The sequence below is a fragment of the Oryctolagus cuniculus genome, chromosome 2 (assembly GCF_051225735.1).
Source record: "Oryctolagus cuniculus isolate XC-2025 breed Fujian yellow rabbit chromosome 2, ASM5122573v1, whole genome shotgun sequence".
Classification (NCBI taxonomy): domain Eukaryota; kingdom Metazoa; phylum Chordata; class Mammalia; order Lagomorpha; family Leporidae; genus Oryctolagus; species Oryctolagus cuniculus.
In genome coordinates, this window is record NC_142868.1 from 111,118,245 (window position 1) to 111,134,065 (window position 15,821).

At 40.7% G+C, this 15,821-nt stretch overlaps 1 long non-coding RNA gene and 1 pseudogene across 1 annotated transcript in view; one reads left to right on the top strand and one right to left on the bottom strand.

Moving 5' to 3' along the window:
• LOC149127991 (uncharacterized) overlaps nucleotides 1-15,821 on the bottom strand; it is a 38,608-nt gene that overhangs the window by 236 nt on the left and 22,551 nt on the right. Inside the window, exons 2-3 of the long non-coding RNA XR_016230203.1 lie at nucleotides 1,051-1,215; nucleotides 21-80 (exon numbers count right to left, since the gene is read on the bottom strand). This is a non-coding gene — a long non-coding RNA (uncharacterized LOC149127991). The remainder of the gene's footprint in view (nucleotides 1-20; nucleotides 81-1,050; nucleotides 1,216-15,821) is intronic.
• LOC127490491 (U2 spliceosomal RNA) lies at nucleotides 3,575-3,705 on the top strand (annotated as a pseudogene).

A 15,821-nucleotide genomic window follows, 5' to 3' on the forward strand; every position in this document is an offset into this window, starting at 1 on the left:
GCAAGGCATTCGACTTCTACCTTTCGTAATCATCTCAACATCCAAGGAGAGCAGCAGATACTCTTGTACCCATTCTATTCCTGATGAAGAAACACAGATACAGAAATGTCTTAAAGCAGACAGGCAGACCCATTCAAATTTACAAATCAAATAAATAAGGCTCTTGGAAGGAATTCGCCTTCAGACCTGCCCATGCTAAGCCTGGGTTCACTCCACCCTCCACCCTGTGAGTAGTTGCCTGTAAACTGTGGGCTATTTTCTCAGGTGCTTGCAGATACAGATTCTTATAGCCGCTGTTTTTAGAAAGTCAAAGCAGAATGAAGTTTTAATTGTAGTAAGCAACTGTAGCCAGTTCTGTGAGCTTAGTGAAGTCAGAGGGCAAGTCCACATTCAGACAGTAATGTCTAGGAGTTTGAGTCACACAAACGCTGTTAAGAATGATCGTGCATCATAAACAGGAAGATGAATGATAGATCTAAATTTCTGGAACCTTCCTGCCCATAGTACCAGCAGAGATTAGACTCCAGTGTATATTTAACTTTATAAATCTATGCTACTGCAGCTAAAAGTGATTCATTTTTCCTTACAGTTGGAAAAAAAGTATATCCCCTTACTTAGTCTTGTAAATGGAAGATGACTTCATTTGGAAAACAATCTTTTTTCATTTCCCAAAAGCAGGTAAAATTATATGGTGCCCTTATGCTGACACTGCCCTACAGGCTCAGCCCCAATGGTGATAACACTGCAACCCATTACTATTGCCATGGAATGACTCAAAGCCAGGATAAGCTTCTCTTCCAACTTAATCTGTTAGTGCTTTCTGAGGCCATTTGGAAACACCAAAATCCCACAGTGACTTAGTTGATTTGACCTCTGTCTTTCTCTCCCGCTACTGCCCTTATAAACCGACCAATATTCCAGCTTCCCTCACACCTCAGGACCTTTGTACACCCTGCCCCCTTGCACATCCTGTAGCCTTCTTACTTCCCTTCAGTTGCTAACTCCTCTGAGAGCCTCCCCTCATAGGTAAGAAACCCGAGGAAGTCTTACCTTGCGCTTACTCTCTGGACTCTTGGAGTCCCTTTGAAAGTTCTTTGATGTCTCCCATACTTTCCTTCTCAGCACTTAATCATTTCATTTTTCAGCCACTGAGAGGTTCCATGCAGGTAGGCAGGGTCCATTGGTCTGTTCAATTTGTTCTTTTATCCTTAGCTCCTAGAACAACGTTTGGAATACAGCAAGTACCCACTGAATGTATGTTGGATGGACAAAATGTGTGATTTGACTGAAAGTTAATAGCTGTTGTGCCTTAGGGACCTGGGCTGCAGGCCTTTCTCATGGTCAGCTAAGTTGTGGAGTAGATATGAACTCGCCCTAGTTTCATGTGAACTCTTTCCCTCCAATACCCTGGTTCATCTTTAGGAATCTCCCATGTCTATATTTTCCCTCCTTATACCCAAATACTGTGAGAATCCAATGATACCATAAGGTTTCCAAATATTTTCAGAAAAAATAATTACCTAATTTAAGATTGACCTTATTGTAGCATCAATGCATTTGCAAGGAATTTATTCATTTTCTTAGGTAAAGCCATGAATCCTTTGTCCATCCTTTGATCTAAAGTGGTCTATTACAATAACATATGCATTTAATGGAGTCATTAAATTCCTTTAACTGGAAGCAGCAGCCAGCAAGCAGGAGAGCATCTCCTGCAACTCTGGGACTCACTTTGGAATTGTCTCTGAATGTAAGTGAAAGAAACCATGGAAATAAAGCTGAGTTAGCTTAAGAGGACATGCACCTTAAAAGCATAAATGTGTTTTCTATGCAGAAGAGATGAAGATCCTCACTTAATGCAAGACTGATCTTAAATCCAACACTCCCTACACCGGAAGTCTCTGAGGAACCCAAGGCTTAACTTTCTGTCTCTTGCCACAAAGGACTGGTAGTGGAGTGAAGAGTTGCTGAGTATGGAAACTCCAGAAACTTCTATATAAAGGAGCAGGCATATGTCTCTTCACACTGGATTTTTCCCAGTGCCAGAGGTTTAATGTGTTACCCCTAAGATGCAGAGTGTAATCTGATAGGGAGGAAGCAATGACTCTCCTACACCACAGCGGGGCGCCAGCACTCTCTCCACAGGGTTCACACACCTCCCTCAGTTCCTGTGTACAAGCAGTGTGTGCCAGATCAAAGGACAAGGACAAGAAAATGGCTCCAGCCTTAGATACCACAGATTGAATGTACCAGGTCCAAACTACTTGGGACCAGAAGGGTTTCAGATTCCATAGCTTTTCATATTTTTGAATATCTAACCGTGTTACATCATTCCTTGCATATTTTCACAATAATCATTTTAAGTTTGTTTATTCATTTTTATTTATGTGAAAGGCAGAGTGGTTGAGAGACAAAGAAAAAAAGGAGAGAGAGAGAAAGAGAGACAGAGAACAAAGAACTTTTCCATCCTTTAGTTCACTCCTCAAAAGCCTGCAACAGCCAGGGCTGAGTCAGGCTAAAGCCAGGAGCTTAGAACTCAATACAATTCTCCCAGGTGGGTTCAGGGGCCCAAATACTTGAGGCATAACCTGTTGTCTCCCAAGTGGCATATTAGCATGAAGCTGGGTGGGAAGGCAAAGGTGGGACTTGTTCGCAGGTATATGGGATAAGGGAGTTGCAAACTGCAGTTTTACCCCCTGTGCTGCGATTTCCACCCTGATGTTCATATTTTAAATATTCCTTTCTTTGTATTCTGGCTTGTATAACCACTAATCCTTTGTTGAGCAATAATATTTCAATTTTGAATTTTTGACTACGAAGAGTTGGTCCTTGTAATTTTTTTAAACATTTTTTTATTTGAAAAAGTTACAGAGAAAAAAAGAGAGAGAGAGAGAGAGAGAGAGAGATGTTCCATCCACTGGTTCACTCCTCAAGTGGCTGCACTGGCCAGGGCTTAGCCAGGCCCAAGCCAGGAGCCAGGAGCCAGGAGCCAGGAGCTTCATCAGGAACAACTAGGGCTAAGAGCCCAAGCACTTAGGCCATCTTTCGTTGCTTTCCCAGGCACATTAGTAGGGAGCTGGAATGGATATGGAGTAGCCAGGTCATAAACCAGTGCCCATATGGGATGCCGGTGTTGTAGGTGGTGGTTTAACCACTATGCCGCAGCACCAGCCCTAGCCCTCCCCCTGACCCTCCATCCCACCCCAGTATTGTTGACTTGGTGACTTGATTATTATCTTTCAAATTCTTAAAGTCTAAGCTAGCTTCATTTTTATATTCAAAGAATCTGGGCTTTCTTCTTAGAGAGCAGCCTTGTCCAGGGTCATGCAGTGAGGTGAATGTCTTACTGACATCCATTAATTAAATGCTTTTTTGTTTTCTTTTTGTCCAGAAATCATTGTTTTGTTTCAGTAGAGAAGTGCTTTGCTTCATGAAAAGGTATTTTGTGCAAATTCAAATTTATAAATAAGGATGGTATTTTGAATACTAAATTTTCCTGGTACTTTATTTGTATTTAAACTGAGATTCTACTAAGTTTTTCATTTCTTTGATTTTCCTCCATATAACAAAAGGCTTAATTGCTTCTTGGCCTTTTGGGGAAGATCAAGTGTAGTATTTGTTCTTATCAGTTTAACAAGGGACTTAGAGCAAGAAACTGAATGTTTCTTTATAAAGGCTTTAAGAATCTAGGGTTTGAAGGCAACACACTTGCACAAAGGGATACACACTGATCCTCCCTCATTCTGCCCTAGATACTGTTATGTCACATGTGGAAGGAGAGATTCCCAGTCCTTTAAGCCATGTATTGTCTGAACTCTGACCTGCCGTGCAGTCAGAACGTCAAAAGACAGCAGGTAGTAATTTCTGAATAGAATCTCATCATTGCATAAAGGTACACTCATTTATTAACTCAATAAATATTTATAGAGTCTCTACAGTTGCTGAACTCCTGCAACTAAAAGTCGCTTCAGAACTGTGGGGATCCAATCCTTGAGAATCCTGCCAAAGATATTTCCACAATCATGGGTGAGAAATAAGGAATGCCAGGGCTGACACTGTGGCAAAGCAGGTGCCACATCACATTGGGCAGTGCCGGCATCCCATATGGGCACCGGTTCTAGATCTGGCTGCCTCACTTCTAATCCAGCTCTCTGCTATGGCCTGGGAAAACAGTAGAAGATGACCCAAGTCCTTGGGCCCCTGCACCTGCGTGGGAGACCTGGAAAAAGCTCCTGGCTTAGGATTGGTACAGCTCCAACCATTGCGGCCAACTGGGGAGTGAATCAGCGGATGGAAGACCTCTCTCTCTCTCTCTCTCTCTCTCTCTCTCTCCCTCTCCCTCTTCATCTTCTCTCTCTGTGTTACTCTGACTTTCAAATAAATAAATGAATAAATCTTAAAAAAAAAAAAGAAATAAGGAGTATCTTTGCAAATGAGTATTTTATTTACTACTCTAGAATTAAACAATGGCTACCACACTGGAAATGGACATAAATCTGACTGCTGTGGTTTGAATGTGTCCCTATAAAATTCATGTGACAGAAACTTGATCCCTAATGTAGCAGTGTGGTGAGGTGGGAACTTTGGGAGATGATTGGGTCATGAGGGCTCTGTCCCGTAAATAGATTAATCCAGTCACGCGTTAATGGGTTTTTATGGGGGTGATCTGTTACAACACTGAGTTCTCTCTGGCATACGTGCTCTGTCTTGACCATGGAATGCTCTCCGCTGTGTCGTGATGCAGGCAGAAGGCTCTCACCAGATGCTTGCACCTTGATACAGACCTTCCAGCCCCCCGAACTGTGCGCTAAATAAACGTCCATGCTTTATAAATTGCCCAGGCTGTGGCACTCAGTAATAGCAGCAGAAAACCGGGTAAGATACTGACCAATCCAATCCTGGAAACAGAGCACGCAGACTCAAAAATACCGTTCTTCACTTTCATCCACTTCCCCCATACGCTTTGATCTTTAATAAGTCTTTGCAACTTTTTGAGTTTCCATTTGTCTCCCCAACGTTCACTCTAAACATTATGTTTATGAAGACCTTATTTAGTAAGAGTTCACCTCTGACAAAAATTTCATCAGATGCTTCCAGCATGAATAAAGTTCAGATTGTTTGCAGAGGACTGTTTCTGTGGTTTCTTATCAGTTCCCCAACGGAGAGGAGGAAAATCTAGAGAATGTCCCTCTGAATCTCCTTGGACTCTTTGTATCAGCCTTAAAGCTTGAATCATCTAATACAGAAGATATTTTTTTTTTTTTTGACAGGCAGAGTTAGACAGAGAGAGAGACAGAGAGAAAGGTCTTCCTTTCATTGGTTCACACCCCCAGATGGCCGCTACGGCCAGCATGCGGTGCGGATCCAAAGCCTGGAGCCAGGTGCTTCTTTCTCCTGGTATCCCATGGGGTGCAGGGCCCAAGCACTTGGATCATCCTCCACTGCCTTCCTGGGCCACAGCAAAGAACTGGACTGGAAGAGGAGCAACCGGGACAGAATCCGGCACCCCAACCAGGACTAGAACCTGGGGTGCTGGTGCCGCAGGCAGAGGATTAGCCAAGTGAGCCGCAGCACGGGCTAGGATATTATTTTAAAACTTAGGGTGTGCTACAGTATGCCTTGCCCATTTCCCCCAAGTTTTTCATCCATCTCTCCATCCATACATTTACTTGTTCAAACAATCCCAATTAAAGATTTATTTAGTTTTTTTAAGACTCTATCATAGGCCAGCACCGCGGCTCAATAGGCCTGCGGCGCCGGCACACTGGGTTCTAGTCCCAGTCCGGGCGCCAGAGTCTGTCCAAGTTGCTCCTCTTCCAGTCCAGTTCTTTGCTGTGGCCCAGGAAGGCAGTGGAGGATGGCCCAAGTACTTGGGCCCTGCACCCCATGGGAGACCAGGAGAAGCACCTGGCTTCAGACTTCGGATCAGCTGCAGCGTGCCGGCCACAGCGGCCATTGGAGGGTGAACCAATGGCAAAAGGAAGACCTTTCTCTCTGTCTCTCTCTTTCACTGTCCACTCTGCCTGTCAAAAAAAAAAAAAAAAAAGACTCTATCATGTGCTAGGCATTCATTCCTGAAGTAGATGTAAAAATAGATTTTGCAGATCTTTCCCTCAAGAAAGATAGAGCATGACAGCTAAGGTAGGGTAGTAGCAATAACTAACATTTACTGAGTGCACACAACGGGATAGGATAGAATATTTTCCAAACACTAGATCTCCCATTTTATTAAATACTCATTGTACCTTAAAATTATAGATGTCACTACACTAGATCTACCATCTCATTAAACATTCAATATACCTTAAAATTATAGATGTTATTAGTACACTTATTTCAAAAATGAGGAAGCTAAAGTTTTCAAGATTTGAATGTAGGTCATCTATGCTATTGAAGGTGATGCTTATAATGACAATAATGTTAGTAATGGTGATGATTATGGTGATTATGATGGTGGTAATGGTGTGATGATGATGATGAAGGTAATGGTTTGGATGGCCGTAATTGGGATGTTGACTTAATTTTGATATTGACATGACCCTACAGTTTCCAACATGTGATTTTTTTTCACCTAATAGCAACCAACAATCTTATCTGATGAATATTATTTCCTTAGCTTAGGAAAAAAGAAATGCGAGACTCAGGAAAGTTAAGAAAGTTGATCAAAGGTTATTCAGTTTTGGTTTTTTTTTTTGTTTTTTTTGTTTTTTGTTTTTTTGACAGGCAGAGTTAGACAGTGAGAGAGAGAGACAGAGAGAGAGTTATAGACAGTGAGAGAGAGAGACAGTGAGAAAGGTCTTCCTTCTGATGGTTCCATCCCCTAATGGCCACTACAGCTGGCACGCTGTGCCGATCTGAAGCCAGGAGACGGGTGCTTCCTCCTGGTCTCCCATGCGGGTGCAGGAACCCAAGCACTTGGGCCATCCTCCGCTGCCCCCCCGGGCCACAGCAGAGAGCTGGACTGGAAGAGGAGCAACCAGGACTAGTACCCAGCACCCCAACTGGGACTAGAACCTGGGGTGCTGGCACCGCAGGCAAAGGATTAGCCTAGTGAGCCTCGGCGCCGGCCTGGTTATTCAGTTTCTAAGTGATGGAGCTGATACTAAAAGAGAAGTCTCTTTCTACTTTTTAGGGTGTGCATATATAGCCATTAGAGCATTTAAAATGTGGTCGACACCACAAAATACATAAATATAAAATGTTGTGAGAATTAGAGAGCAAATATGGGCCTTAGTGTTTAGAGCTCTGGGAGTTCCGGCAAGAACATTGGCATTTATACCAAGGGGAGAAATCTTTAAAAGGATCGAGCAAAATCAAATGAGATTATCTGGCTTATTTTAATTGGATGTTTCCAGTTGTTTCATTGAGAATGAAACAGTGAGGGAGCAAGGGCAAAAGCAGAGATGCAAGTTAGAAGCCTTTTGTAATAACCCAGGGAGGAGATGATGCTAGTTGGACTCAGTATGGTGGTAGTAGGGGATTGTTAAGTAGTGGTTGGATTCTGGAGACGCTTGAACTCTGGATATATTTTGCAGATGGAGCGGACATCATTATGTGAAAGGTTAGATTTGGAGGGCAAGAGAAGAGAGAACTCTTTTAGATGAACTAGAAGCTATTTAGTTCTGAGACACTGAAATAATGGATTTGCCTTGAACAAGGCAGGGAAAGTTAGAAGACAGTGGTTTGGGAAGCTGTTTATCAGGAACTTTTGGAGATGATATATTTAAGGTGCTTACTAGACCTCCTAGTCTAAAGGAGAAAGACACAGAAGGGATAATACATAAATCTCTAGTCATCATCCAATAGATTGGCATACTCATTACAAAAATAGTGGTGCTATTACAGAAAAAGCATAGCCCCTAGGCAACAGCATCAAACTCAAACCCCAGATGAACAGAAACATCTCACTGTTTTAAAGTTCAATCCACAGTGGCAAATCGGGATATGTTTGGGGCAGGGGTTCAACTCTACACAGTCTTTCAGGATCCTAGGCCAATAGAGGCTTGCCAGTTGGAATCTTTGTCCCACGGTATTTTTTTTTTTTTAAGAATTGATACACATAGAAAGATTTTGGAGAATACAAATTGCTTCCATTCATATTCCACCGGCAAGAAATATACTCATGGTCAAAATTCGGTGTGAGAAGGACTCAGAAACATGGTCTCTGGCTAAGCAGTTTTTCAACCAACAACTATATACTAGAGAAAGGGACTACAGGACTTTGGCAGGTACTTGGCCACCTCTTCAATAGGTTACACTGAGATCATCTATGTAGTGAAAGTAGAAAGAGAAAAGAAGTCCAAGGACTGAGGCATTGAGTGCACCTACATTTGGCGGTCAAGAAGCTGATGGAGAACCAGTATAAGAGATTGAGAAATTAAGAAGATTGTTGGAAGAGTGCTATGTTCTGGAAGCCCAGCAAAGACAGAATTTCATAGACAGGAGTGTCAGAAACAGCGTTAAATGCTACTGATTGGTCAAGAAAGATGATGCCTAAAGTATGGATTTTTATTTAAAAATATTGAAGTTTGAGGACCTTGAAAAGAACATCTTTTGTGGAGGAGTAGATACGAAATCCTGATGGGAGAGGGTTCAAGAGGCAGATAGGGAGAATCGTTGGAGATAACCAATGTCGATATCTATTTCAAAGGCTTTTCCTGTACTGGGAAAAAGAAGTAGAATAGTAGATGGGTGGAAACCCAAAGTGTAAGAAAGAAAAACTTGTAAAAATTTGAGCAATAACAGCATATCTACACAATGAAAGGAGTGATATAATGAAAAGGGAAAAATGGATGCCTTAAAAGAGAAAGAGAAAAGCAATATTTTATTAGGTGGGAGAGATGGTATCTAGTATGCTGCGAGAAGAGTTGGGCTTGTCTAGAAGCAAGATCAGCCAAAGCAACAAGGAAGGAAAGGCACAGAGTTTGGTGGGCAGATGTGATGGGGAGAACTTGATAAATTCTGATTTCATTGCTTCCATTTTTCACTCATTCAAACCTTGGCAGGGCACACTATGAGCTGCATTCTACCCAAGCCCAAGGTCTCAGTCCTGGGCTCCTCTCTTTAGGATTGTGAGCTGTAGATGAGAGCACACAAATCAAGGGGTAGGGACAGTCATGTATGTGTATCAAGAATTAATACAGGGGCAGTGTTGTGAAGCACTGAGTTAAGCCACCACTGTGATGTTATCCATATATGCTATCCCATATCAGAGATGCTGTATAAGCCCTGGCCTCCCTGCTTCCAAGCCAGCTACCTGCTAATGTGCCTGGGAAAGCATCAGAAGATGGCCTAAGTACTTGGGATCCTACACCTAAGTGGGAGACTGGTATGGAGTTCCTGGCACCTGACTTCAGCCTGGCCCAGACCTGGCTCTTATGGCCATTTGAAGAACTAGTGAACCCACATGTAGAAGGTATCTTCCCCAACCCCAGCATGTGTGTGTGTGTGTTTGTGTGTGCTTGCCCATATATGTGTGTTACTCTGTCTTCCAAATAAATAATTACATATTTAAAGAATGGAGGACATTCATGGATTATCTTATAAGTAATTAAATAAGATCTAGATAAAGTCATTGGTAAGAATGCGCCTCATTGTGATATCCCTCAGTATTCCAGAGTTGACAGAACCACCCACTCCTTTAAGCAATGTCTATGACCTACATGGAAATAACTTTCTAGAACATGTTTAGAGGTTGTTGGTCAGACATAGATTCTATATTATTGATCTATCATGAAAATACAATTGGCCTTCTATATCTGTGGATTCCATGTTTGTGGGTTCAATCAAACCCAGAAGAAAAATATTTTTTAAAAAACACACTTTTACTATATACGTATAGACTATTTTTTCTTGCATTTTCCCCTAAATATTGTAGCATAGCAGGGTCTCCACCTGATATGAGGCCAGTCACCATAATGAAATCGATGCTTCTTCCAGAATCTCTCTCTTTTCTTCTTTGCAGCAGTTTTGTACATCATCTAAAGCGGGTCCTTTAAAGCAACATTTCTCTGTGTGTTGTTGTTTGCTAATAATCCTAATCTAGCATCAGGCAAATAAGAAGTCACCTCCAATAAGGCTGAAGATGCACCACATGTATCTGGAGTCATGCCAGTCCTGATTCTCTGAATATACCCATTCGGATCCCAGAGCCAGTGGCCCAGCAGTGCTGCTCCACTACAGCCAAAGGGGAGGTCCCCTCTGCTCTCTTCCCATCCCTAGGAAAGGTGACTTGACAGTTTAGGGTTAAGACATCAGTTGACCAAATTAAAAAGAAATGAAATGATCAGTTGGTGTGAAAATCTCAATGGAAAGTGTGGAAGAAGCATACATAACTATTCAGGTGAATATCAACATCATTACTCCTCCTCTTGCATCACCCATCACTGCAAAACTTCTTTGTTCAAAGTAAAACCATTCCAATTCTTCTAAAGCTGAACTTTAGTTACAATCAGCTATATACGGGCTACCTGGGTTCTGGGACTGTGCTCTGCTTATCTCAATGAGCAAGACAGGGTTTATGTCAGGGCCCCACCAAATGTTTCCTGGTGAACAGAAGCCTTGCAATTTAAGTCACAAACATATTACAATCACAGCTCAAATGTGTTCTGACAATGGGAGATGCAAAATGCATGAAACTGGTCATTACTAAGAATGATTGGAAATCAAGTCAAATACATTTTTTATCGCTTCACCTAAGAGTTTTCTTTCATAAGAAAAATTCCAAGTTAGTGCATAACAGTGCTATACATTATTCTCAATTCAGTAAATATGTTGTTTACACTTTCAATTTTTAGAGTTTCACAAAATACTATATATTTCCTGAGTATGACACAATCCCAATGAGAGAATGTTTTGGTCATTTTGGACTTAGAGATTTAAGATAATTCACATAAGTGGTTTGGAAAGATACCTCATGTGGCTTCCACACAAATTATGCTTCAAATATCAGGAAAGTTTTATTACCTAAGGCTAATTTTGAATGCATATTTAGAATATGTGGGTCTTCACAATAACATATGAGCACATTTATACAGTTTCTCAGACTTTAATTTCTTTTTTATTTATGAAATCAGATAATACTGTCTACTTTACACAGCTGCTGTCAGGATTGATTTAGGCCTCTAGCACATGTATGTACGTGGAATACACTAAGTAAAGATTAACTGACCTCCCTATATGGACTTGGTAAGCTTTTGTATCACTTGATACAGAGAATGCCTGGATGCCGGCAGAATTGGTCAGTAACAGTTGGTAACTTCAGGTATTCATGAGAATAGATCTTTAGGTTGGACCTCTCCATTCCCTTCCACAAGTGGTTCTGGTCAGAATGGCTGGAAATGTAACTTTGACAAGGGACTTAATTTTTCAATGATTCATGACTAACTTGTGGTCTTACTTTTATAATGTCCTGTAGACAGGTACAAAGATGATCAGAAGGATATGAAGATTAGAGGATGTGGCGTAATGGCTCATAATACCTGTCTGCACCAAGTACTTAACCCATCCTCTTCCTTTGGATCTATAGATAACCTTGGACAACAAGAATGGCTACATCATATTGGGCATGTAAACAAGAAACTAACTTCAGTTCTACAAGACTTAATTTCAGGTCCACCCAGGTTTTTCCTTCAAAAAGCTTTTATTTATTTTCATTTTATTTGAGAGAGAGAGAGAGAGATTATTGATTGATTTTTCTGCCATTGGTTTGCTCTGCAAAGGCCCACAATAGCCAGGGGTAGGTCAGGCCACAGCCAAGAACCCAGAACTTGCTTTCCTATGTGGGCGGCAGGAAGCCATGAATTTGAGCAGACACCTGCTGCTTTTCAGGGTGAAGCTATATCAGGGGTGGAGGAGCCACGATTTGAACATGCATCTCAAGCAGTGACTTAACCACTACACCGAATGCTACCCCTACTCTGGTTTACATTCAGGCCTCTTCAGCTTTACATTCTGGACTGAATTCATTCCTGCTCAGGATCTTGAACATAGTTGCTAAGCTCAGGAGCTAATGGCTCAGGTCGCCAGGAATTCTGTGCTGTCCTTGAAATTGAAGGTCAGCAGAAAGGATTTCCAACTGCACTTTCATAGGAGCACACACACACCAAGCATCAACGTGGCCTCCTGTGAGAAGTCACACCAGACACTGCTTTCCCAGATGTTCCTGTTTAGTAGTCACATCACAGGTGCGAACCAGGGGAATCCAGGCTTGGAAACAGGAGCCCGAGGAATAACTGAAATGGAAAAGGCCTCAGAAGTCTTTTCAGTAGTACTCTATGAGGGTGGAGGTGCCAGCCTCCACAGTACTAAATAGTAGAATTAAACAAGAAAGTGCAAGATCCACACCCCATTAATAACAAATAGCAACTTCCACCCTTCTCCTTTCTTAAATAAAACTTGGGTATCCGACTGGAGAAGGAAAAATGACTGCCTATTGTGGGGAAAGATTATTCACATATGTATGTGTCACGCATGGAGACATGCACACATCCACACATGCCAACACACTCTTCAGTCTTTTCCATCCCAATACCTGCATTTATAGCAAAGAGAGAGCGGTCCTAAAAATCTACCAAATTTCTCCAAGAACAGTGCCAACTTCAATAAAGAATCTGACCTCCTGATACCTTGTGTGGTTTCTTCACATTTGGCTTAATGACCATGGTAGCCTGATGGCTTAAGCAGATTAATGTACCTTAAAACCTTTCTTTATATCTATCTTGGATTGACTGGGACATTTTCCAGGTGAATAGGTAGTCTAAATGAAATGGACACATGAATAAGACATAACCACAGATGTTGGTCAGACACAGTCCAGTCCACACAACTGGATTGTCATGAAACACAGTGAGCTTTCTATATCTGTAGGTTCTGTGTTTGTGACTTCAACCAAACTCACATGGAAAATATTTTTTTAAAAGTGCCTCCACACTGAACATGTATAGACTATCTTTTCTTGTCATTGTGCCCTAAATAATGTGTGGGATAGCACAAATAACATAGTGTTTACAATGTACTAGGTGTTTTAGTAGTCTAGAGATGACTTATAGTACACAGAAGGGAGAATGTGCATAGATTATGTGCAAAAACTATGTCATCTTATGGTAAGGAACCTGAACATCTGTGGATTATGGTAACTGCAGGGGATCACAGGACAAATCTCCCATAGAAATGGAGAGATAACTACACAATATCTGAATGAATGAGATTTAGGAGGAAAGAGCCAAAGACAGAAGAGAAACTCCAACCACTTTTCTGATCCCAAAGAAGGCAGAAATATCATTGTCTATTCCTGAACTCCCAGAAAAGAAAAAAAAAATACACATTTTACAAAATCTTGTCCAATTTCCATGAAAATACATGTTCCATCAATAGCTGAAATCAAATCTGGCTAAACACACACATCTGTCTGCACACACACACACACACACACACGTGTGCATTGCCCAGGCTCAGCATGGCCTGGATTCTCAGTAGAGAAGCCAAGAATGGGCTTTACTGACACCAGCACCTGCTGCCTTTCATGCCCTGTTTTCTAAAGATGCCCACACCCGGCCTGCCCCTTAGAGGGGAGACAGCTGCAGGAAGGAGGCTACAGTGACTAAACGAAAAAGCAGATGAAACCCATTTCTTTGGGCAAAATCCAGCAAAGGTTAACTATAGTAAGAATCTCCATGGTTGTATAAGAAGAAAAACAAAATTTGAAAAGAAATTCCAACACATTTTCTTCTCGGTTCTATATTTACTTTCTTAACCATGTCCTTACTAATTTTTTAAGTTCAGGTTCCTGTCTAGTGACAAGCAAAAAAATTATTTGCAGAAACGAAGTAAAAGGAACAAAACGACTATGTCAATTGTCAATCTTTTTTTCTGTTACTTGTAATTGTGTTCATTTTTCCATTTAATGTCTCTGATAGAGACCAGATCTCAGAAGAAGAGCAATGGAAGCAATCGTTTTCCTAGTCTTAAATAATCCAAGTTCTGTTTGAGGAGTCCATAGCATTAGTTGAATGTAAGGATGTAATAACACTTTATAAATTGGCTTATTTTCTCATCACTCCATATGTTTGCGTTTTATTTCCCCTTTTATACAAGGGTACTTCCAATAGTTCATGAAAAAAAATGGAATGGAATTAAAAGATATGTGTATTTTAGTGTAAAATTTTTTGGAATCCATGCATAGTATTCTACTATACGCATTTTCTGTGAACTTTTTGAAGACCTCATATATGCATGTGCTTAAAAAGTTTTGCACTAAAATAAATTTATCTCTATTTATTTTAAAGACATACTGATACAGAGAGAGGGAAAGACAGAGAAGAGATCTTCTACCTGTTGGTTCACTCCCCAGATAGCTGCTATTGCAGGGAGTGGGCCAGGCCAAAACCAGAAGACTGGAACTCCATCAGGGTCTCCCACATGGGTGTCAGGGACCCAAGTACTTGGACCATCTTCCACTGCTTTCCCAGGCATATTAGGAGGAAGCTGGAATGGAAGTGGAGCAGCCAGGACTTGAATGCTCTATTCAGGATGCCACTGTTACAGGCAATGGCTTAACACATTGAACCAGAATGGCACACAAATTTATCTTTTAATTCTGTTATTTTCCACAAACTTTTTGAATTTTTGCAAAAGAGGATAAAGAAGCTAAAATTACCCCTTAAGGCGAGCAGAAATTGTGCCATGTGCTTTTCATGGGTTTTCCTAATGGTGTGTCTATCTCTTCTCCCCTTCCTTCTTTCTCTTCTTTCTTTTTTCTCTCTTTCCTTTTACATACACACATTCACACACATCTTCAGCTTGAAATCATAAATTGGAAAATGATGTTTTTGTATATGCTTCTAGCTGATGTTAGTATGTCTCCAATTTTATCCCTCTTATATATGATGTGAATATTTACATCCTCAAAACTTTTCCACATCTAAGCAAAGAGGCCTGCTTTCTTTTCTTTATAATCCAATCCAAATCTAATCCAGGGTTTACTGTATTTTTACCTAGTCTGAAATGTGATCTGATTATTCTGAAATTTCTCATATCATAAATATCATTTGCTGTCAGTCTAAAGGAAATAGATTAGAAAAGGTTAGGCTTAAAGCAATAACAGAAAAATTTTGAATTTAGACTATAAGGGAGGAGAGGAAATATCCATTTACCAAAAAATAATGGTTAGACTATGTTCAAAGTATAGTCTATATTTAAATTATTTCAATAACTGTGTGGCTCACTTCTTAACTTTATCATAGTTGGACTGACTGTGAAGACAACTAAAATATATGAACTATGTTGGTTCACTCACCTTGTAGATTTCCAACTCGAGGTAAGAACTTATTTTCAAAAGACTTATGCACAGTACTATCCAGTTCTTACCATTTAAGAACCAGTTCTTAAAACCTGTTGCTTAATTCACTGACATCAAACAAAGCTGTAAAACCAGTTCCTCTTTTAGGCTCTAACAAGAAAACACAAGAGTACTTCCATAATCTTTTTACTAGATTTTATAATTGTCTTGGTAACTAGATCTACATTCTTCCTCCAGTACCTGGGTTTCACTTTTGTACCTAAGGTGTCCCAATATCAACAGCCCATGATGTACTGGTTACGAGATGCTACATCATAATGCATGAATCCAAAGGCATTCTCAAGTTTTCCACCAATATCTCAGTGTTTTTCTATCCCGAGATATATTTACTCTGACTTTATCTTGATCCAAAAAGCTATGCTTGAAATGATTCCTGTTAAAGATTATATTCCTAGTTAGAGAATAATGTAAAATGTTGAACTCTACAAATTTCTCAAAGTATTGAAAATGTCAAGGTAAATTAACA